At 32.9% G+C, this 24404-nt stretch overlaps 1 long non-coding RNA gene across 1 annotated transcript in view; it reads right to left on the bottom strand.

Moving 5' to 3' along the window:
* The window catches only part of LOC118613789, a 71098-nt gene extending 52994 nt beyond the window's left edge, over positions 1–18104 (bottom strand). Inside the window, exons 1-2 of the long non-coding RNA XR_004955870.1 lie at positions 18031–18104; positions 17705–17791 (exon numbers count right to left, since the gene is read on the bottom strand). This is a non-coding gene — a long non-coding RNA (uncharacterized LOC118613789). The remainder of the gene's footprint in view (positions 1–17704; positions 17792–18030) is intronic.
* Positions 18105–24404: the final 6300 nt, after the last annotated feature.

The raw sequence follows: 24404 nt of genomic DNA, 5'->3' as shown, positions 1-24404 counted from the left end.
TTTAACAAAAATAAATAATCGGCAATGATATACACTATGGCCACATGTCTAAATGTTTAGATAAGGGAGCTGGGGAGTGGATATTTTAATCAGCTTTGACATGATCTATTATGAAGTTATCAGAACAGGAGTTGGAGGCTATAAAAGAAATGAAACAGCCCTCGAATATCTCCCCTTTGGCTATACTGTAGGGATTAACATTTAATAGTCTAATCTGTTTTTAACACTTTTCCTATAACATCTATTTACCCATATTCTGCCTTATCTCCTTTATTATAGATTAATAATTTATTTTAAAAATTTAATCCCACTCCTCCACTTCTACACCAGATTGCATTTCCTACTGTCTCTTGCATCATTTTTTTATTTCTCTTTTGGTTCTTCCCCATTAGCAAGCAAAAGTAGTCTTTTTCCCTCTTACGAAACGAAATACCTCTCTGAACTCACACTCTTCTTAGAAACTGCTTCAGTCTTCGGTCCTGTTCTTCCACTGAAACTATTCTTGTGAAAGTCATCACTGATGGTACTAAATCCAGTTATTTCTTGTTCTTCATCACACTCTATCAGCAACTTTTGACATTGGGGATCTTGCCCCTCCTTTTTGAATGACCATCATCTTTTAGCTTACAAGGCACTACATTCTCCAGATTTTCTCCCCTTTCCCTAGGTGTTTTCTTTTCTGGTTTGTCCTCAAATCCTTAAACTGCAAATGCTGAATGCCTTTCAATGTTCAATTCTCAGATCTTTATTGCAAGTTCAGTTCTCTGACAAAATGACAGTGAGATTGAGTTTGGCGTGCAGAATATTTTTAGGGATTAATATCTGTGGAAGGAAGAGAGAGGTAGCAGGCTTGGGAAGTGGGAGAAGTGGAGCTGCAGTGCAGACTCATGGCAGCCTCAATAGAGTCTACTGGAAGGAGTGTCTGAGTTGCCCTGAATTTGGGTGAATTGGTCCAGATTTGATACTTCTATCTCTTTCATTTATTGGATGTGGATGGTCTAGCGAGGGCAGCCAAGGCAAACTCTGAAGTAGCTCTCAGATGAAGGTTGTGTACTGACAGCATTCTCGTCATCTGAAGGGGAATCTGGATAGCTCATCTCTATGCCCACCACAAAACTCTTCTCTATCTACATGCAATCTCTTTTTACCTCATACATTCTTATTTGGGGGTTTATTCCAAAAATACACTAAGTATTTTATTTTCATGGCCAGTACCAAAGTGATACAACACTTCAAACAAAACATAAGCCATACTAAACTCCTGATCCATCCACCCTAATATGTTTCTCCTGTAGTTATTTCCATGTCAATTAACAACTGCTTTATTCTAGTAGCTTAGGTGTCAGAACATGGAGTTTTTTTCCTCCATGAAGGTATGCTTAAGTCCTCTCTTCCTCTTGCACTCTATCCATAATTTATACACAAATTCTAATAGATTAACTTTCAAGATTAATTAGGTATTTACCACCTTCTTCTGCAGAGTGAACCAGCATGAGACAGGCCTTGTAATAACCAGAGATGAAGGTGATCCCTAGTTCTCATAGGTGGTGATTGGCTTCTTGGAATATTTCTATGAGCTGGCAGGCAGGAAAGTGAAACTCAACAAGTTCAGGATGAGGTGAGGTATAGCTGGTCCGTGAGGTTCATAGATGTACAGGCAGCACATGATATTTTAGACTTTACAATGCATAACTCCATACCAACTTGTCTGATTCAAGCCATTATTATTGTAATAGTCTACTAACTAGTGTTATTGAAGTTGTCACAAAGATCCTGTTAAAATGTAAATCAGATTGTCTCTCCCCTGTTCAAAACCCTATAACACCTTCTCATCTCCATCAAAATTCTTATATAGTGTAAAAGGCTTAACATTTTCTGGCTCTTTCACTCATTCACTTTGCTCTAGCCTTTCTGCTTCTTGAGCATACCAAGAATTTTCCCATAACAGAAACTCTGCTCTTGCTTTTCCTTCTGCCTTGAGTGTTTTACCGTCTCTTAAATCTTTGCTCACTCATTCACCTATTTTGAATTTCTGCTCATATGCCATCTTTAAAAGAGGGCTCCCCAAACCTTCCTATTTTCAATTCCATACACTCATACAGCACATATTATCTACTTTACTGCTTTATTTTACTCTCATACAGTTATCACCATATAAAATATCACATCATTTAATTAGCTATTTTATTATTTATTTACTTCTCTCCATTAAAATGCACACTACATGATAAGAGGTAGTTTGTCTATTAGTTCACTCCCCTTATCAGCATCACTTAAAACGAATGTTTGATAGATTTTAGCATGTAATAAGTATTTGTTGAGTAAAATAAGCAAACCCAGCTTTGTTTTTTTAATTTACATAAAGTAATATGAAATTTTAAAATCTGTTTTTCAAATATTGAGCACGTTTCTTCCTTTAAAAAAATTAAAATAATAAACATTAGATATTGTTGTTTACTCTCAATGCTAGTCATGAGGTCAGCTTCACAAATAGTGGCCCAGAGGGCTGGGAAACAGAGACCCCAAGTTCAAGGAATAGGTATCTTTTGGTGTAAACTTTAACCAGAGAGACAGAATATAGGAAGGACCCATTGGATAAATGTATTTTCATTCAAGGCAGTAGTTCATACAGCTTCTTCGAAGATCTCCCACCTGCCTAGTTCTATTTTCTGGTGAAGCAGTATCCAGATTTGTAAGGTCCTATCTTGTTTTTGCTTTCTCTTCTTTTCTACCTCGCAACCCTTTTTCCTTTACCTTTGCATTAAATACCATCCTTCAAGAAAGAGTAGGCACATAAGTAATTACTTAGGCTTAATTTCACAAGAAAAAAAAAAGGCTATAATAATTTGATATCCCAGGGTGAAATCACTCCAAGAAGTAAAAGAGGCAGCTATTGCTTGAAAGGAGTGTTAATCTAATTAGTAATGCAGAGGAGACAAAAATGTTAAGTTACAAAATAATAATAATAATTAATAAGTGTGTGGTACAGACAATATGAACAGTAAGAATTGAGAGAAGCAGAGTGATTGTTATAGGTTAAATTTATCAGGAAATATTGATCTTAAAGGATTTAAGATATAACATAGAAGAGCATACTTTTCAGGGAACTCTAGCCTGGAGAAATACTTGGACCAGGGAAATGTTACAGGAGTATATACATAAAAGGGAGAGTGAGGAAACTGGAGGAGATGATTTGTTTCAGGTAATAATTAAAAACAACTAAAATAAGTAAGATATAGATGGAATGCAAAGAAATTTACTGAAGATAAGTGCTAAAAAGTATTATAATCAAATATCTAGCTTCACACATACAAAAGCAGATAGGTAATTTCACTTTCCAATGAGATGAGTAGATAGTATGGTATAATATAAGATTTTCTCAAGAATTTCCCATAGTGTTCTGACTTCACACTCAATATGTGTGTATGTATGTGCTTATATACACATATTTCTACTGCAATAACACCATTCATTCCTTTGAATTATTCTTTTAAATGAAATTTATTCAGAAAATGAATATTTTTAAAGTGAATGAAATTAGGACGTATAAGGCTGCAACATGGGTCATTTCTGGTAATGCAAGCCTAGGAGAAAGGATAAAATTAAAGTTCTCTGCAGCCATAGAAGCCAATAATAATAGTCCAAGGACTTGAAGAGCAACTGTGCTATAAATGGATAAAGGCCACAGAAAAGTATGCCAAAGGATGCCAGAGACTCTATCCATCTTACAGTGTTGCCGAGGAACAATTCTGACATAGAATAAATGTAATTAAAAAATCTAGTAGTCATAATGAATTCCAAGTGATAAAAAGGAATAATAATAGTAGATAGCATTCACCCTGTATCCAGCATAACTCACATACTTTTACTGTCTTGTCACAAATTAGAAATTTGGCAAAAGCCTGCACAGGACAGTGAAAGCCATGAAGCCAGCAATCACAATTGTTTTATGCATGACTGTATACCAGAACATGGAAAAGCACCTGGCACATAGGATTTAAGTAGTATTAATGAATCAAGATATTATCTCAGAGGCTTCCAAAATTTCTCATTTCTCAATAATTTTTTCATTGTCCCTTAAACCAAAAGAAATAACTAACAATTCTGTTTATTAAACAGTTAGGTCCAAATATTTTAATCAGTGTTTGTGTCCTAACACGACACCTGTTTGTCACTACATAATACCTCATACCCTTATTATTATACCCTGTTCCATATTGCTTTTTACCCCATAGTCGCTTGTCATTACAACATATGCTAAAACCCCAGCTTTGCAAAGATATAGTATCATTAAAAAGAATCTAGCCATCTAACATTGAAACTATCTGAAGCTAGAAGTTTGCTTAATATCTGATAGATTGCTAAGAACATACAGAAAGTATAGTTTCTAGTGTTTCTATTATCGACTTTAAAAAATTAAACTGTATTGAACTCAATTTCAAATAATTTTTATTATTTTAATTTTGATTAAATGTGTACAAAATAAAGAACTTTATGTTATTCGTTTTAGTGCCATCATGTAGTACATTTCCAAGTCAACCACCTAGAAGCCTGACTGCTCTCAGCGAAGCTGTGGTCAAAACAAACAACAGCAGTAGAGAGGAAAATGCTTTTAAGACTATAGCATGGACATGTTTACACTTCGGCATAGGGCTTTCACTGTATATACTTCTTATGTACTCACAGTAACAATTTTCAAGAGACTATATTTCCACATAATGGCTAGCTGATTTTCAAGCACTATTCAGACAAAATTCAGAAGTAAGATAGCATAGAAGGATGGATAGTTTTGAGAGGGAGAGGCAGTAAAAACAAAGAAGCAAGTTTTTGTATAGAGGGATAGCCTAGTTTACTGTAAACAAATTCTTAGTTATTTCTGTTGTTGACCATACAATATTGAAAACAATGGGCATGGCCATTTAATTCTATTCAATGACTTAATAGTGTAATGAAAAGTTTACCTAGTTTCCTTGTATTTTGATTAAAAAACAGAATCGGGTTTACACTTATTCTCATATGTGAGTGAATCCAAGTCTAAGGAGTGAATGTAGATCCCTTCAAGAATTCTTCATTATTTCTGGAACCTTTAAAGAGACATTACATCAAAACACAAACTTGTCTATCAGGTGGAGTCACCATAAGCAGCCTAGATCTCTTTAACCCTGGCTCTATCTGTAGACATCCAATTTGGAAAGATACTTGAACATTTACATTGTTGGTTTAAGTGAACCTGTAGTACTTTTAGCAGAATAACATAAATCATTTATCCATTTACTATCATTCTCAACACACTTTGGTGAAGAAAGCCGTAAGATGTTGGGCATCCAATGGCATGATATATATTTGAGTTTGTTAAATACTTTCTGCTTGGAATTTCATTATTTATCTAAAAGTTTTATTTTCTTTTGCATAGTTTTTATCATTTATATTATTTTCTAACACCATATTACCTGCCTAGGCAATAGTTAGCCACTACTTCTGATGCATCATTTCATTCTTGAAGGTATTTCTCAAATATATGTTTCATTACAATGATTTGATCCTTCCTTTTTTGTTTGTGCCTTGGTATGTACAATGTCTCCTAAAGATGCATTTCCACATCAGGGTCTTCGCTATTAGCATCACCTGCACTAGTTTAGTTTAGGTTTTATTTTATGTATTAGGAATTAGAGGCAGATTTCTCTGTTTCATTTTATTTTGTTTTGTTTTAATATAATCCTGTAAAGATTCATGTTAAGTGGTATCAGCAGTTGATGATTCAGAATTAGGTTTCAGTTGATCATACTTGTAAATATTAACATATATGTCAAAGTTAAGATCAGATCATGGAGTTTTTCAGAAGTTCTTATAAAATTCAGGCAAGTTTAAAAGTAACTCTTTTTTTAATTTAAACATTAAAAATGGTACTAATTTTCGGATGTCTGTTTAATTTTTCACAGAAAGCTGTGTTCCAGCTTGTATCACCCTCCTTGGACCAGTGGAGTAGCTGAGCATGTTCTTCTCACAACAATGGAAAAGGCACATAGGGTCACACTGAACTACATAAGCATCTCGCAAATATCAACCAAAAAAGCCTTTCACTCTCCAGTTCACTTTCCCAAGGCTAAGTAATGGAGAATTAAACTCCTCCATGAAAAACGAGGAAAGGGTGAATTGAACAATTTTTTTTCACAATAATCTAATCAAGCAGAGAAAAGAAGGTATAATTTGGTAAAAGAAGAGACTAGTTGGTAAAATATCTATTATATATTTCAGTTGAACCAGGATTGTATCTTGGAGTAGGTGAAAAGGACAGACATGAAGAGGATTGTAAGATTAAGGATATTTAGAAAGAAAGAAATATAAATAGCACAGAGATGGGAGATGATGAGCCTGGGTTTGCTGAAAAGGGACTAAGCATTATTCCTAGGAATATACATCCAAGGATTTGAACAGGAGACGAGATAAGGGTGGTTTTATAGGTGAGAATGGAGGACTATAAATAAACGTTGTCATTTTTAGTTGTTGTTATCATTATTATTGTTATTACTGGCTTGGAAAATTAATGAGATTGTTCAGCCTTCCGTGCTATACTTCCCATGCTTAAGAACACTGAAATCACTCAGCTGTGTCCAGGGCTAGCCACAACTTTTTTCCTGCATGAAACAGTTTCTGTAAGATCATCCTCCTAGCTTTCTCTTCCATCTTGATATTGCCATGGATAACCAACAGTGAAAGGTGCTGAATCTATTCACTGGTCTGTGCTGAATCTGTGTGTGTCCATGGATGTAAACATAAACACACGGATGTGTTTTAGCTCTCCCACTTTCTGTTAGTGTGATCTAAACTCTAGACTTGAATTTTCACAAATATGTTACTTCTAATATTTGTATTGGTTCATCCATTGGAGCCATAAAGTAGGAATCATGGCATCTTCCACACTAAGTTCAGGCTATGAGATACTTTATCCCATTTTGGCTTCAGCAGACTACTTGTCCAGAATATGGGATTAAAAAATAAATTTTATATAGATTTCCATTTGCTATTTTCTAAATGTATCAAAATTGTTGCATTTTGACAAAAACCTAAAACATTAAGTACTTTGGGTTTCATTTTTGTAAAAATTTTAAAATATAGAATATCTTTACTATGATAAGTATGACAATATGCTCTGCCTAGAAATCAAAATGAGCTTAAAAAATGAGATCAAGAAAACAAGGTTTACTTGCACTAAAAATGTTTTCACAACTGAAGTAGTTAAATTACATTTAGATCTATTAATAAGCAGCAGTACTTAGCTCAGTGCCAGCATAAGTGCATCTAAATGAAACATACACACACACACACACACACACACAATTACTGGTAAATTATTTAGTGTTTTCCGCACAGCTGCACTATGTATTTATTAATTACCTGTAAAATCAGCAAAATATGTTCAGTAAGTGCCAGGTTGGCATATATTGTACATAATCACACATTTGAGCCACACAGTTGTTTATGTCATTTTATAATGATGCTAATAATTACCAACTAAATTATTCAGCAAACTATAAATGTTATATTTAATTACTTTATCATTTTTGTATGTTTCCATAGAGATTAAATTGCTAACTTCATCCATAAATTAAATTCTTTTATAATTTCTGTCTTTATCAGTATGGATGTGGAATGAATTAACAAAACTGGGAAGCTCATGAAAACAAGTTAGTATTTTCCTGATATGTTTTCTATTCACATAGCTTCTATAAGATGCTGTGAAAATTTATCAGTTTCCCTCTAACATCTTCAAAGCATTCCTGAGCACTGAAAATTAAAAGGAGAGGAATTAATAAATCTTTCAGAAGATACAATTTCCACCTTCTGTCAGAAACTAACTGATTAGAAATCTTTTTATAGGTTAAACTAGCCATTATGTTTTTATGGTTCTGTGTATTTCCAAACAAAAAATAACACTTTCTCACTATAAACTGTCCTCATACAGTAAATACTAGTGCAGTCCACTGCAGCAATCTGTGTAACAATTTATCATATATCTAGTTTTGTTTTGTTACACTATCTTTTTATAGGCATGCAAATTTCCCTAAAAATATTCCTATATTTAAAATCATTTATAACTTAAAGCTATCTCATGATAAACACTAAATGTGTGCCAACCATTCCCATAAAGCACCAGGCATCCATCCTACAACATTTTAAGTTTAAGAAACTTGGGTCATTAAAAATGACTTTTCTTAACAGTAACAGGTATTGAAGGTATCCAAAGGCACGTGCAAAGCCTTAACATCACTTGAAAGTTCTAGTTGAGTTGAAAAATTAAAACAATATATTAAAACTTAATCAGATCTCGAGCCTTCATATATATAATTCTAACGTGTCAGTATTCTTTATGGATGATAGAAAACACCAAGCTTCTTGGGCTTATCTGTCCAATATATATTTGGACAGACATTTATACTATAATGCCCCAGTCCACTACTGGATTATTTATGAACAGGGCAAGCTTAAGAGACTAGAAAAGCCCAAACTTTGAATTGGGTTAAGTATACATAAAACTTACTTTTCAACTCATTCATAAATATTTATTTATCTAGTTGTTGACAAAACATTGATTTTGAAGATACTTGGTAAAATAACATATTTGTTAAGAATTTACACGTATTTTTACAGATATTTCTCCAGTACACAACTGGATGTACAGTACTCCGAAATTTCAATAAATATTAGAGAAAGGATAGAAGCGAATGCAAGAAATCATAATAGGAGGTAGAATGTTACTAATGCCATAATAGAAACAAAGTTTGATAAAAATTCAAAAGGGGATATTCAAATTCTATTAAGCTTCTGGGGAGACAAAATTTTTCGTCATAAAATTGGGAGTTTTATATTATAAAGTGTAGTTTAAAATCATAAAATGTAGTTTAATATCAAAACATGCGGCCAAATCAAATGAAGTAACATCAAATCTTGCCTGGACTATTGATAAAGTTTCCCACATGGTTTTACTACTTCTAGTATGCCTCTTTCCTAGCCAAACTCTATACAGATGTTGGAGACCTTTCTTAGAGCACAAATATTACTCCAATACTTTAATTTCTTGTATTGGTCCAAGATTTCTCTAGAATGAGCTCTAATACCATTAGTATAATTCACAAGTCCGTTCAAAATGGCCCCCTTCCTTAACTCTATTTCAGCACTTTCCCTTTACACACTAGCCATACTGAATTTTTGTTTAGTTCTCAAATATATCATGTTTTATTTAGCATCTGGTCTATGTCTATATAATTCCTTCTTTCAAAACGTATTTTACATAGTCTTTCCCCATATAATTTCTAGTCAAGCCCTCTGTCTTTGATTAGGTGTCATTCCTTAAGAAAATGTTCTCTAGTACTTAAAAATTATGTTAGATGACTTTTCCATAGCCTTATTTAGTACCTGTGTTTCCTCCATAATAATGTGTATCATACTAAATTTCCTAAATATTGTTATTTAATAAATATTAAATAAAATAAAAATTAACACTTCTTCCACTAGATTAAAGACATTTGAAGTCTAAAATTTGAAACATATAAGAAAAGAAAATTCTTAATATAAATGTTATCCTCCAGTACATATTATGCATCCTTAATTATTTGATACATCCACAAAGCTAAAAAATGGAGTGGAATGTTAGGCAGTATAGATTACAATTAATTTTTTATCTAATAAATTGTTCATAAGAAGTTATAGCTTAGTACTAAAATTAAGAATCAAAATGTTTATAATATTCTTATTTCATTTTATGTTTTAGATTAAATAGGAAAAGATAAGCAAATTAGCAAGGAAATAAGATCTAGAACTACTGTGACAAAAGAGTTTTGGTTATTTTACCAATAAAAATATGAGTTGAAAATTGTATGATACCATTGAAAGCTATCTTTATACATTTAACAAATGCTGACTAAATTTGTTACTCACATTTTATATCTAATAAATTACATTCAATCTTAACTTTTTCATCACTTTAGATATTTCGTTATTTGCTAAGAAATCCAACAAATTGCCAAAGTGTCCCTAGAGATTTCTATGTGGTATGGTGAGAGAGTCACTCGCTCAGTTAGCCCTGGAACTTTTATACTGATGTGTCTCTGTAGGGACTGCAGAAAAGATAAATTACTGTCTTTTTTTAATTGCTTTTTATCCCTTCTGACTATAGTAAATGAATAAAATAACTTAAAATAGTAATAAATTGAAATTTATCATTAATGTCATCCCTTCAGTAGCACATCAATATCAAAGGGCACACTAGCAAAGAAAACCACTAATACTAAACTTCAAGCTGAGATACGGATACTATTCACGCATCTTGCCTAACGACTGCAGAAAAAAATCAAAAATCATGTAGAGAATAGCAAGTAATCAAAAAAAAAAAAGTAAGAAAAGGGAACACATGGAAATTTGTTTTGCTTGATCAAAAAAAATTCTATTTAAATTCAGAATTAGGCCATAGAGCCCTTTCAAGTACAGTTGACAATCCAGGTGCTTAGGTCAGAGTGAAAGGTCTTAGCATATACCTAAGGTGTTCAAATTTCTACCTGTCAAAAAGTTGGTTCTTAATAAATACTGCTATATTCATTAGCTCAGATAAGTCAGGAGTTCCACCTTAGATCAATTTAGCTAAAAGACCTGAGAAAGAAACTATTTTAGAAGAATAAAAGTAGAAAAGTTTAGAAGTAATATGATGACCTTTACTGAATCACTAGAGACTAAAATCTATGGACATATATCTGATTCTTGAGGAAGCTGCACATAGAAAAGGCTGTTTCACTAAAACCTCTGTGAAGTAAAAGGCATAGGAAAACACTTCTTTAGGTCTAATGTTAAGCAAGTGATATGAGAAAGCAGAATTATTCTCACTTTAGTGGGAAAGCTGTACAACTGTCAAGAGTACAGAGTACAGATTCGGTATGTATGGGAGAGGTGTAGCAACTTCTATAGAGAAACTTAAGGCAACTGGATTTCTCCTTATCGTATGAGACAACCTTCCTCATATGGATAACTTGCATTATCTATATTGGGTAATTAAGAGGGCTTAAGTATGTGAAAGTATCTGGCGTGTAGTGAAGATTCGATAAATACCAATATATTTTTCTTCTGTCTACCTACATTCCCTTAGTGATCTTGTTAGTTTTCACAGCTTTAGAAACCATCTATAACCTTAGGATTTAGGAAAGATTTTTGAAGGTGAAATTAACAGGATTTGACTGGATTGGCTATAGAGGTTTGTTAAGAAAGAGAGAACATAAAGATGACTCTAAGATGTTTTGCTTGATCAAAAGAAAGGATGGAATCATTATTTAGTAAAATGGAAAAAAAAATACAGTTATTAAGGTTTGGAGGTGAAAACCAGCTTTCTGATTGGAATATATTGTTTGAGAGGCCTATTAGACAAGAATTTTAAAGTCAAGCTAAATCTGGAGTTGAAAGTAGCAGTCAGTGCTATTTATAAATCTGGAAATCATCAAGTTTGAGAATTAATAAGATCGATAAAGAAGGGTATGTTGACAGAAAACGAGAAAAGTTCCCCAAATCTGAGCACTAGGATATGCAAAGGTTTAGAGTTCTGAGAGGTGAGAAGAAATTAGCAAAAGTGAATAGTTCAAAACAACTAGGAGAATGTGTTGTCTCAGATGTGAAGCAGGAGAAAGTGATCAACCTCTGACAAATGCTGTTCATACACTGAGATGATTTCTCAGAATCAGTCATCGACATTAGCAAGATGAATAATCATTGGTGACCTTGATAAATGAGTCACACACAACTAGCCTACACTATGCCTCTGTACAAATTAGGAAAAAAATGTCACTTCTGCTGGGTGGATAAAGGTTTGGTTAGTAGAGAGCAAGCTAGATTTCATCTTCCACATGCCGGGCACTCTTAGGTAGTGAGAACATATAGAACTACAAACTGCAGCCACGCTGGTAAGAATGGTTTCAGTGATGTGGTGGGCCTGAGAAAATGACTGGGGTAGGTTGAAGAGAGAATACGATGAAATAAATGAGAAACATAAATATGAAAAACTTATTAAAAGAAATTTTGCTTTTAAAGAGGAGAGACATAGGGCAGTAGCTGAAGGGGGGAGAGGTATCAAGTAAAGATTTTATTTTTAAGATTTTGTTTGAGCACATACTGCTAGTGTTCTATCCATATAACCACATTCTCATTTTTCCTGTACACACTGATGGCTTTCTATTACAACCACATCTTCCGCCTGAGGGCTTTACTCATTGCAGGAGGACCTTGAGTCTGGAAATGGGTTGGAGAATACTGCCCCAGTAGGTATTGGTCAATTAATGTGGATGGGAGTTGGTAAATACCTTAGTGTCCTAAATTCTTATTTTGTGTCCAATATTCAAACTTGGAATCTTCTCAAAATGTGTTAATAATAATTGCTTGTTTTGCAGTAGAGCAAAGCAATAAAGCCTATAGTCTCTGATATACAGCTGTTATCCCAGCATATTTTTTTCTTCATTCCTATATACATAGAGTATTCTAACCTGTTTGCTTTCACTTGGCAAAAACAGAAATATAATTCTGCCTTGGGAATACATCAAAGTTTTGCCCTGTGCTCTGTTTAGTTTGTAAGGATTCAGCTCTTCCAACATTTCACTGAATATTTTTATGCAGTCACCAATAGAACCCGGAGAGAGGGAAGGAGCAAGCACTTTGGGTGCCTTTGGAACCCTCATGGATAAAAGATAAATCCCATCATAAAGCAGATACCTTACTTCTCAGTTATGTTTCCATGGATAGAGTAGTCTGAGACAGGCTGAAATTTTTTCCTTCAAAAATGAGCATCCCTAAATTTATACAAAACTATGTAACTTAATCTTTTTAGTTATACCTTTTTATTAATACAGATGTATGTTTGGGGGGCTTTAAAGTATATTCTTCATGATAATTAACAATATTTAATAGCATAAATTAAATATAGGTACAATTTAAAACTCCATGAATTTATTTTTGTCCTTAAGTAAAATAGATTCTGAAAAATGAAATTTTCATAAAGTGCGTACACATAGCCTGAAACGAACACTGAAAGATCATTTTATATGTTCCACTAATGACAAATGAGTTAATTTTTTCCCAAAATACAAGGTGCTAAGAGTTTAAAATATTAAAAGTATATTTTTGTTATTAAACAAAATTTAAATTTTTATTGCTAATGAAAACATCAACACATTTATGTAGAGAAGCTAACCACTTTGAGTTTTTTAAATCATCATCATTAGATTGATTTTAAAAGTAGCAAAGGACCATAACTGTAAGATAAGCAGCATCAAGGAATCAGAAACCAATTTTAGATATAAATATTTTTAAAAACTTTCTAAAAACTGTAAATCTTTGTTATTAATACGTATTATAAATCTTTCTCTTCATTTGTTATATTTAGAGAGTTTTCATTTGCTTCTTTTCTGTTGTCCTGAGAAATTGAACTGTTTTTACTTCATCAAAGAATAAAATATATAATTCATTGCGTTAAGGATATAGAAATATGTTAACAAAAGATCAAAAGGAACAGATTTATACTTAACATTTAATATTCACACATTTTAATTTATTCTTAGAAATTTGCCTTTAATAAGCTATAGTCTACTTGTCAGAAAGATTATTTGAGTTTTGAATTATAAGTAATACATGTCAATTATGTAAATCATACCAGATCTTAAAACAGATTAAAAAAAAAACAAAAAAAAAGGAAATCTAGCAGTATTCATATTACATAAACAGATATAATGTCTTAATACAATATGTATAATTATTAGTATATAAATGTAAACTAGTTTTACAATATATGGTACAAAAATCTGTGGATTTGTACTGCAAAACTATGGAGGAGATAGGTTTAATTATATGGTATTCTCCTCTTCCTCCACCTTGTTAGCTTCAAAAAAGACATGTTTTTAACTTTCTTGTTTGAACTTTTTTGCATTTTATCACCTTTATATTTAGATAAATATTCATGGTGAGTAGATTACTTGTGTTATTGAGAATTTCAAAAATGTTTTATGATTGTTTCAAATTTGGGGAACTTAATTACTTGTACTTACAAATAACTTACACCTCTATTAAAAATTTGTGTTGATCGTGAAAGATGTTGAAAAAAGATTTCATGTATATTTAATAATATGATCTATATTTACCATAAGAAAAAACTTTTCCACTATGGTATTTTAGTTTGGTCAAATTAAGCAAAATGCATAAGTATATAAACCTCAGCTTGAAATAAATTTAGGTAACATTCCCAGAAGCCAGACTCTTCCATTTGTATCTGCTTGAATATTAGTAGAGAGAAAAAACTGTCTGCCTCTTACACTTCAGTTAATGTAATATTACCTTCATGGAAGATAAAATCCTAGCCTGGTTGTTTATGAGCAACCAAATTTCGGCTGCCAAAAAAAAAAAAAAAGTAAAAATATTTAAGGCCTCTTCAAGTCTAGGATAGCATGATTCTTCTAAACTAAAAAATGTGGTGTCCTAGGGTCAGCACTAAATAATACTCCATTGTATTAATGTATTTGGTTATTCACTCACCAATGGAAGAAAAATTTGATTGCTTTCAGTTTTTGGCCTATATGAATAAAGTCGTACAAGCATTTTCATGCAGGTTCAGCTGAGTAAACACCTAGGAGATAGACTGCTAGGTCTTTTGGTAAGCTATCAAACTATCTTCCAAAGTGTCTAGAGTGTTTTGCACACCCATTAGCAATAAATGCCAGTTCCTGTTGCTCTACATCTTCACTAGCAATTGTTATTGTTGGTTCTGGGGATTTTAAATGTTCTAGTAAGTGTGTACTAATATCTTACTGTTGTTTTAATTTGCAATTACCTAACGATAAATAATGACGTATTTTTGGGGTGGGATTTATGTTTGAATTAGTAAACTTTGAATAAAGCAAATTTCTTTCCATAAAATGGGCCTCATCCAATAAGTTTAAAAAAGTCGTAAGAAAAAAGACTGACTTCTCCCTAAAAGAAGGGAATTCTACCAGCCAATTGTCTGCACTTAAACTGCAATTCTTTCTTAGGTCTCCAGTTTACCAGTCTGCCCTGCAGATTTTGCATTTATTGTCCTCTATAATAATGTGAGCCAGTTCCTTAAAATAATCCCAGCCTCTCCCTCCCTCTCCCTTTCCCTCTTTTCCTCTCTCTTCCTCTCTCACTTCTCTCTTACTCTTTCTCTCTCTCCTCTCTCTCTGTGTGTCCCTCTGTTTACACACACACACACACATACATACACACACACACACACGCATATATACATATTGTTTTTTCTGTTTCTCTGGAGAACTCTGAATAACACACTTGACTTTCACAATATTTTTAGTGTATATTCATTTGTATTTAATTATTTGGTGATACTAAACATACTTAAAGTTCTTCAGGGGTTCTATTACTGAATTTTATCTAGAACAAATTCATTTTTCTGTTTGTTGTTTTCAATTGCATTTCTTAGAATTACATTTCTTCATACCTTACTTGAAGTTGTTTGTTATCTTTCTTTCACTTCCATTATCTCATCTGTTTCCATGCGACCCATTTTGGAATTGCTCCCACCTGACTCCTTGTTTCCTCAATTCAAAAATAGGTCTTATATAGACATTCCAGACCCACAGTGATATTGAGATATAACAAAGATATCCACCATGCCAGTAGATATTTAGACACAGGAAAAAAGTAGGTTGAGTGTGCTAACAAAAGATTCCTTTTACCACATTATTTCATACATTAGTATTTCTTATTTCTGTAGCAGTTTGCCTTATGATGTACTTATTTTTGCTTAGGTAAGTATTTCTGAAATTATAAAGACTTTCAAATGTTTTGACAAAAGGAAAAAGCCTTCTTCTAACTAGAATTTGAGTTGTTTTATTTTAATTATTCATTTTCCCTTGCCTCCAGAAGAAAAGCTACTATGAGACTTTGCTATCAGGAAGAAATGTGTATGTCCTGGCGGAAAGCACAGTGGATGCTATACATTCCCTTAAGACATATAGTGTGAATAAATGTTAAGGATGCATTAGGTGTATAGTTGAATTTGTCTGGAGTAATTAGTTTTAGGAGGGAAAAAGGTAAGCCTTACATATACTGTTTTCTTTATCTTCTTTGATGAGTAATATTTCTCCACAGATGGTCACTTTCAGACATTAGAGCTCCTTTAGCAATAGTTGGATTAAAAGGCCACTTGGCTGAGAAATCCTGAACTGTGTATAAAATGGGTTACTGGACTGGATGATTTTAAACCATAAAATTATATAGCACTTCAGATAACTAGTACTGTAATATGGTGAAAAGAATAAAAAATTTTAAGTCATATTATACGGATTCTGTATCTGGTCATTTACTGGTTGTATAGGCCTAAATTTCATGAGTCTCGGTCTCAGTTTATAAAACATGGATAACAATTCTGCTTGTCTGCTGTAAGTGTATATAAAGAGAACAAATACAAAGTGCACGCTAAAAATAGATTATGTTTTCTCCTTTCTATGAAATAAAAGCTAACTAGAAAAGGTTTTAAATAACCGTGATATTTTTAAGATATTGAAATATAATTAAGATATTGAAACACAGTCATCTTACTGATTAAACAGTTAATAGAAAACACACAATTTTTCAAACTCTCTCAACAACAACATTAACAATATTACCTTTGAGTATTATTTTGATACCATATTCCACCTCTTTCCTTCTTTGGTTATAGCTCAATTTTGAAACTAACAATAATTTATTTATTTATTATTAATATTACCACTTTAGGCTCGTATCGCATTTGTATTACTGAATTGATCAGTACTATGTTATATAATATAAGGAATAATAAAGAAAATTTTTAAATACAGTTCTATATGTTTAAAGTCGTTTCTTTTAAAAATTTCTACTGTCCTTGTTCAAGATCTTGCACCTAGTCTGAGACTGGGTGGCTGCTTGACTCAACTCCTTTGGCTGATGTTTAGTGGCATCTCTGTTTATCAACATAGCATTTATCGTGATTAACAACATTGAATAGTCATTGGCGCATAACCTTATCAGTTAAAAAAAAAAAGCTGTCTGCTTAAAGTAACAAAATTTCTACTGAATAACAGATACACAGTGATCATATCGATATATGATATCAAACCTTTCCCTAGCAATATAGGAAAATTTCCTGGATATCCAATTACAGAAAATGGTAAAGTTCTTGTTTATCAGACTAAAATTTAAATCACTACATTTTATTTTTAATAGTCAAAAAGACTAGAGCATATTGGTATTTATTTAAATGATCAGAATCAGTGAAAGGAATACATTGGGCTGCTTCCAGTGACAAAACATTCAAAAATCTTTATAAAGAAATTTTTGAACTAACAAAAAATGAACTATTAAAAGCAAAGCAAAAATGGAGACATTTTATTATTATAATAATATCCTTTTATTTAATACTAGTCTCAGAACAGGCACTGTTGTTCCTATTCTCACAGATGAAAAAACTGAACCACAGAAATGCTAAGTAACTTGCCAAGGGCCAACCCAGTACTAACCACTGGGGCTGGGAATCAAATCCAGTAAATCCAGCTCTGAAATCCAACCTCTTAAACTCTATGCAGCCCCATATCTCTACCACAAAACTTTGACCATAAAAGATATGTGAAAACATCTTGCAAGCCTCCGGGCATATAATAATGTTGAGCAATTTTGAATCTAAGCTTACCTTTAAGACTTATGCGAATCAAAGCTTCTTTCAGTGGTGTAATCTTCTACCATGGAGATTTTTATGACCAAGACTCCTTCATAGTTTCTGAAAATAATTAGAAAAAAAAAAATTTTGTAAAAGATAAGTGGATAAACACTTCTAGTTTCTTTTGGTCTGATATGCAAACAGCTTGGAAGTTGTGACTCTTGTCCTCACAACCAGACAAAAGATTTAAAACAAAGAAAATCAACTCTTCTTAGATTTATCGAAGAAATAAGGTCACAGGGCAAAACTATTGCCCCAAATATGGAAAGACAAAGCAGATAAAAGGAATCACAGCTTACCAGGAGCAGTAAGTAGCCTGCAGCTAGAACCAATATCACAGCTGGAGCCAATATCAGTAAGAAGACTTTAGCCAGTAACTGACTAATTGTTGCAGGCTCCAGGTAGACTAGCTTGTCAGTTTAAAACTCTGAGGAGGCCGGGTATTAGGGCCCCCCTACATTCTTGTGAGTTTACCACCAGGAAGCCCATTGTTCTCTCTAAAGACTAGAGAAAAAGTCCTTTGTAGTTCAGGCAGGAGGAGGGCAAAAGTAACCACTTTGAAATACATTGAGAGCTCTCTATTTTCCTTAACAAGGCCTGCCTTCAAGAGAACCTGTTTTATCCAGAACTCAACCTACCAGCATTTTACTAAAGATTAACCAGTTTAGGAGAAGAAAAATACCTAACTCCGGCTCACTCAAAGACTGTTACCAGACCTTGAGATAATCATGGTAAGTGAAATAAGCCGGACAGAAAAAGTTGCAAACAACATATCACTTATATGTGGGATATATAAACCTAAAAGCAAGAAACAAACAGGACAGAGATTCATGTACCTGGAATATAGACTAGCGGTTACCAGAGGGTGGAGGGGAAGAGGAGGAAGGATGTAGATGGGGTAAAGGGGGTCAAATATATGGTGACAAAAAGAAATCTAACTATGGACAGTGAACGCGCAATGCAATATATATATATATATATATATATATATATATATATATATGCCTTACTGTTGAATTGTACACCTAAAACTTACTGGGTTTTGTTAACCAATGTCACTATAATAAAAATAAATTAATTAATTAAAATAAAAAAAAAACTGATACCTAATCATAAGACTATGGAATGTTTCCTCTCTACCACACCTTACCGCTGTCAATAGGGCTCCTGTATAACAAGGGATTGCAGCTGAAAGAACTGCAAGCCTCAGACTCTACTTAGGGAATATCTAGAAAAACTCAAAGACAACGGAAGAGTCAGAAACAAGGACACTAGAAGAAATTGTAGGCTCTGACAGCACAGTCACAGCAAACAATAAACATGGCCTAACTCTAAGCCAGATAAAAAAATCCTCACACTAAAGTTCCATCTAGCTCAGTTTGTTGTAGCCGCCAGCCCCCGAAAGACACACGGACCACCAGAACTCAGTGAGTTATAGGAAACACTCTTTATTCAGCCAGCTGAGTCTGCCGGGGGTATGCAGACCCCAAATTAAGCAGCCCCGAAATGTAGAGGTACAGGGTTTTTAAGCCCCAAATCCTATTCTTCATTCTGTCTAAACACAAAGGTCTATTTTTCTTCTATTCACTACCTGTCGACCCACAGGTCGGGTGTGCAAGCGGGGGTACAGAGGCAGAAAGTTTATTGTTAGAATGTTATGTTCCTATGGGTAACAGCCTATGTTCCCATGGACATAGCCATATTCCCGTGGACATAGTCAAGCAGTAATTTTCCTGCAAGTAATAAATTTCTAACAGTCATTTTTCAGCCATTACAAGTTGACTTTACCACTTGATATAGAGTTACAAATATGGTAGGTATTAATCAAACTATATCAATATCACCTCAGTGTGAATGGTCTAAATATACCAATTAAAAGACTGAGAATGACATAATAGATTAAGAAAAATAAGACCCAACTATAAGTTGTCTACAAGAAAGACAAGGGGTTAAGCTCAAGATTCTTGTTCCTCAAGGAAAAATTCTTTATTAATCCCTATTATTACTGACATTTACCCTCATAAATTATTTCACTGTTTTTATATCTAACGTATCCCTTAAAATTTGCTGCTTTAGAAATAACAGAAACCTAGTTCAAAATGATTGAAGCAGAAAAAGTGAACATTACAGATCACAGAGTTCATTTGTCCAAAACCTCAGGACTTGGTTCAACCCAGAGCTCAAACTATGTTACCAGAAGCTCGTTTCTCTTTCTCCACCACATTTCCTCTATATAATTTCATTCTCAGATGGATTTCAAGAGGGCTGTTGGAAGTTCCCAGGTTCAAAGCCAATCAAAAATAGTGAGATTCGTTCCCCACCATTTGGAACCAAACTCGTTTTGTTTTGTAGTTCTAAACTAGCTTTGGTGGTCATCCTTAAACCAATCACAGTAGCCTAAACAACATATTGTACTGTGTGGAGTGGGTCTATATGGATTAATTGGCACTGGAAATATGTGAGACAGGGAGGAAAAATGTGTGATCTTTTGGAGGGAAAACAGGTACAATTACCAAGATAACAGTTTTTGAAAATAGATGTTCACTACATGTAGTTGAACTAAAACATCAGGTATTTTTTCTGCATTGTACTCATTGTTCCTTTTCACATCATTTCTAACATATTTTTAGAAAATTAAACTAATTTAAATTTAACCACACTAAAATGAAAGAATATAAATTGAAATAAATTGAAGAGCTGAATATTAGAGATTCCTCCCAACTACATGATTTTGTAGGTAGTAGAATTAGCAAAGATTAGAGGAATAAACTGGCCTTTCATTCTATTCCTCAGTGCAAAATAAGCAATATTTTAAACAAGATCAAGTAATAATTGTCTAAAATATGAAAGTGTTTTTTTCTAGTATATTTGATTTTAAAGTTGACAAATGAATAGGAGTTTTTGTTCATTAGTTTTTGAACATTTTGTCATGATGCTGACATGTTCTGTGAAAGTTCTATATGATAATCATAAATTTTTCACCAAAAAAAAAAAAAAAAAGGAAGAGCAATTATAAACTCTTCAGAAACATCTCTTGACATTTTTAGAATGAGATTCACATTAGGTTCACCCTCTTCTACATTTAGGCATGACCTTTTCATATTGAGAGATTATATCAGATAGGTTACTACACTTCAGAGACGGCTAATTAAAACATCTTACAAAAAGCAAGAAAAGAAGAAGAGAAAGAGGAAGAGGAAAAGAATAAAGGATAAACTTATATTTTGTCTTTGGCATTTGTCTAATCTTATTAATCACCTTTATTCAAGATCTTCCCTTGCTCCTGAATGAGCATACTTTACATATTAAACATGAAGTCATGTGATGTGGAAAGATATATATAACACTAAATACACCAAAGGAGCACTCTGAGTCACAATAAAAGGCTAATGTATTTTTTTAAAAATAATTATCTTGCTTAAAGACTGAATTTCCTAAACACTTGTCTCAGAAAAATCAGCACCTTATACTCGAAAAGCCATTCTACAAAGCTTAAAAACTAACAAAATCTATAATGTGGAAACATTACAGGAAAAGAGTTATTAGCAAAGTCAGAAAATAATGTCAATTATACTTCTGTTGTCATTTATAATTGTTTGCTTATTATGATATATTCTTGCTTTATTAATAACATTAACTAAATATTTTTTTGTAAAGCATGGATTGCAGTTTTGTATTTCTTATGAAAGTTCCAGCTATGGTTAACTTCACTTCATAATGTTTCAAGGAACATATCTGGGCTCAAGTAACAATTACATTTCATAATAGAACAATAAAATAGTGCCAACATGATCTTACAACTTTTTCCTGGTTTCCAAACAAGTTATATCTTTAGCTAAAATTTATGTTTTAGAAAATTACACTGATAATTCAAAATTATAATAAGTGAATAGTCACCTGAGCTTACCTATATTCCACAAAGATCCCAGTTAAGATTACAGATGAAAATTTCAGTGCTGCATTGTGGCTGGCCTGAGATGCCATAATTATCTGTTCTGCAGAGGCCATTGTATGGCTCCTGCATTTGTTCTTCTACCACTTACTGTCCCCTCCAACCAGCCTGACTTCTATTCTTTTATTGTCCCTGGAAAACAAACATTAGGATAACTGTATGAATCCATTCAGGTTGCCATAAAAATATACCATAGACTGGGTGGCTTTAACAAAGAACATTATTTCTCACAGTCTGGGAGCAGGAAAGTCTAAGGTCAAAGCACCAGCAGATTCTGTGTCTGATGAGGTCCTGTTTCCTGACTCATAGACAGCTATCTTTTCGTTGTGTCCTCACTTAGCAGAAGGGATGGGACAACTCTCGAGTCTGTTTTATAAGGACACTAATTCAACTCATGAGGGCTCCACTCTGATGCCTTAATCATCTTCCAAAGGCCCTACCTTCTAATATCATCACATTGAGAGTGAGAATTTCAACATATGAATTTCTAAGGTTCACAGATATTCAGTCTATAACAATAACCAACAACTGTCTAGTTTGCGTGTCTAACTCTATTCATTATGTGTAGAAGAGGTAGAATTATGCTACCATAACATAATTTCAGGGAGTTGATTCTATTAGAGGATAAACGGAAAGTATTCAAGGAAGAGTGGGCATAAAAATAATCTAATATCTTCCTAAATCTTACTAAAATTTTACTAGAATAAGATATAAAGCCCATGAACTAATCTCTAACAGAATAAGCTGCTAATATAACCTCTCAGTATTTAGTGAATTTAATAAAATTTTAGAGTAAAATTATAATCATCATTTCATAAATAATATTTAGTAGAATATCAATATCTTACAAAATGTTAATACATATTCTAAAATATTCCATAATCAAATGTTTTAAAATTAAGAAGTAATTTCTGCATAGCAATTTATAAAAATAAATTCCTAAAACAGAAAGTAATAAAAATAAATTAAATTTTAAAGCTTCAGCATACAACTAATATACTTGATCACACAATTTTTTCAGATCACCTATTAAAATCTCAATGGATGTTAATGTTTTATGGCATATAGTTTGACATAGTCTGAATTTTTAAAAATACGGGTGTATTTTCAATAATAATTCTGCCTACCAGCTTTAAAAATGTTTTGCAATGGGCTGCCAAATATTTTCATGGACAAGAATATTGGCCTTATCAAGAAATGTGTCTGTACCATTGACCTCTTGGATAATTTTAGAGAAATGATCACATTTCTATGGACTTAATTCTCCTACCTATTAAATGGAAGCTTGGTGACTTGCCAGTAAAGATGGTATCTAGCTAAATACACATTTTTTTTCTCTGCCATATTTCTATTATAATACTAGACAAAACAAAACTGAAAGGATTCCAAAACTGTGATGTCATTTTATTTTTATATAAAACGAACTTTCTACTTTATAAAATTAGAATAGTTTCCTTTGGACGTTTAATACTTCTTATGACACATTTTTTTGCAAAGCTCCTTTCTTAAAGAGTCATTACAATATCTTTAAAAACAGTTCTTTAATTAAGGTCAAATACTCCTTGATATCAACCTTGAAATATTTATATTCAGTAGAGACTCCAAGATCTTGCAATTTAGAAAATGAAAAGTAAAACAGTTCTCTTTAAAATATATCTAATTCCTGAAAATTTTAAAGATTCGTGGCTCCCATCATGCTAGGTAAAATTATAAACACAGTTCTTCCAAATAACAACAGTTAAATTAACAAAGTCAAATCATTGATTTTATACCTGTACTTAGCACTGAGAAAATTAAAAATTGAAACTTTTACCTATGTTGCTCGATGAACCTGATAAAGTTAGATACACTAATGTCATAAGACCTCTCTTTTCAAAGTAAATGCCTAATTAATTTAAATCACTATAGATTAACAAATACTTATAGAACAGCAGCAACTTGAGTTTTTTAGTCTAAATCTCTTCACAAAATTTAAATCATATATTATTTAAGGATTAAAACCTTCCTATAGTAATTAAAATAACATTCTAAATCCCTACCATGGACTGCAAGGTCATGTGTGCTCTGGCTACTGCAGGGCTTTCCTCTCTCCCCTTGTCCTCTTGCTAACTCTTCTCCAGCCACACTGACCCTCTTTATAACTTAATCAACGTGGGCATAAGTTTCTATTTTCAGTTTTTGAAGTGCTGAGAATAGGTACAAAACCAAATAGTCTTTGATCTTGCTATTACCTACACAGGGAACGCTTCTCTCCCAGACCCTGATATCAATCACCATTTTAACATTTTTATATTCTTATAATTTTCTCCAATGACTCTTCCTCCTAGAAGCTTTTACCAAGCACCACAATTAGCATCTCTCCATTTGCAGTAACTCCCAATTCTATTGCCTTATTTTATTGGCTTCGTGTAGTTTTGCTACTATATGAAATTATATGATGAATCATTGTGTCCAATAAAAGGGTCGTATTATATTTAAAAAAAAATTTTAGCACTCACAATTCTTTCAATAGTGACTAGAATTGTGTAGCACTTCATTAATGGATGATAGTTAAAAGACTTGGACAACTAAAGAAGACTCAACAGAACAAAATGGCAATGCTTACAAGTCTGCGGTTCATTAGCAGAAAAGAAAACACAATAGTTTCAAAGTCAGGACATGTGTCACACCCAAAGCTACCTCACAAGAGTTCTAGAAAGACCAGATGAAAGCACCATTGTT

This window comes from Rousettus aegyptiacus, unplaced genomic scaffold, assembly GCF_014176215.1.
Source record: "Rousettus aegyptiacus isolate mRouAeg1 unplaced genomic scaffold, mRouAeg1.p scaffold_m13_p_2, whole genome shotgun sequence".
Lineage (NCBI taxonomy): Eukaryota > Metazoa > Chordata > Mammalia > Chiroptera > Pteropodidae > Rousettus > Rousettus aegyptiacus.
This window is presented reverse-complemented; position numbering and strand designations above follow the sequence as displayed.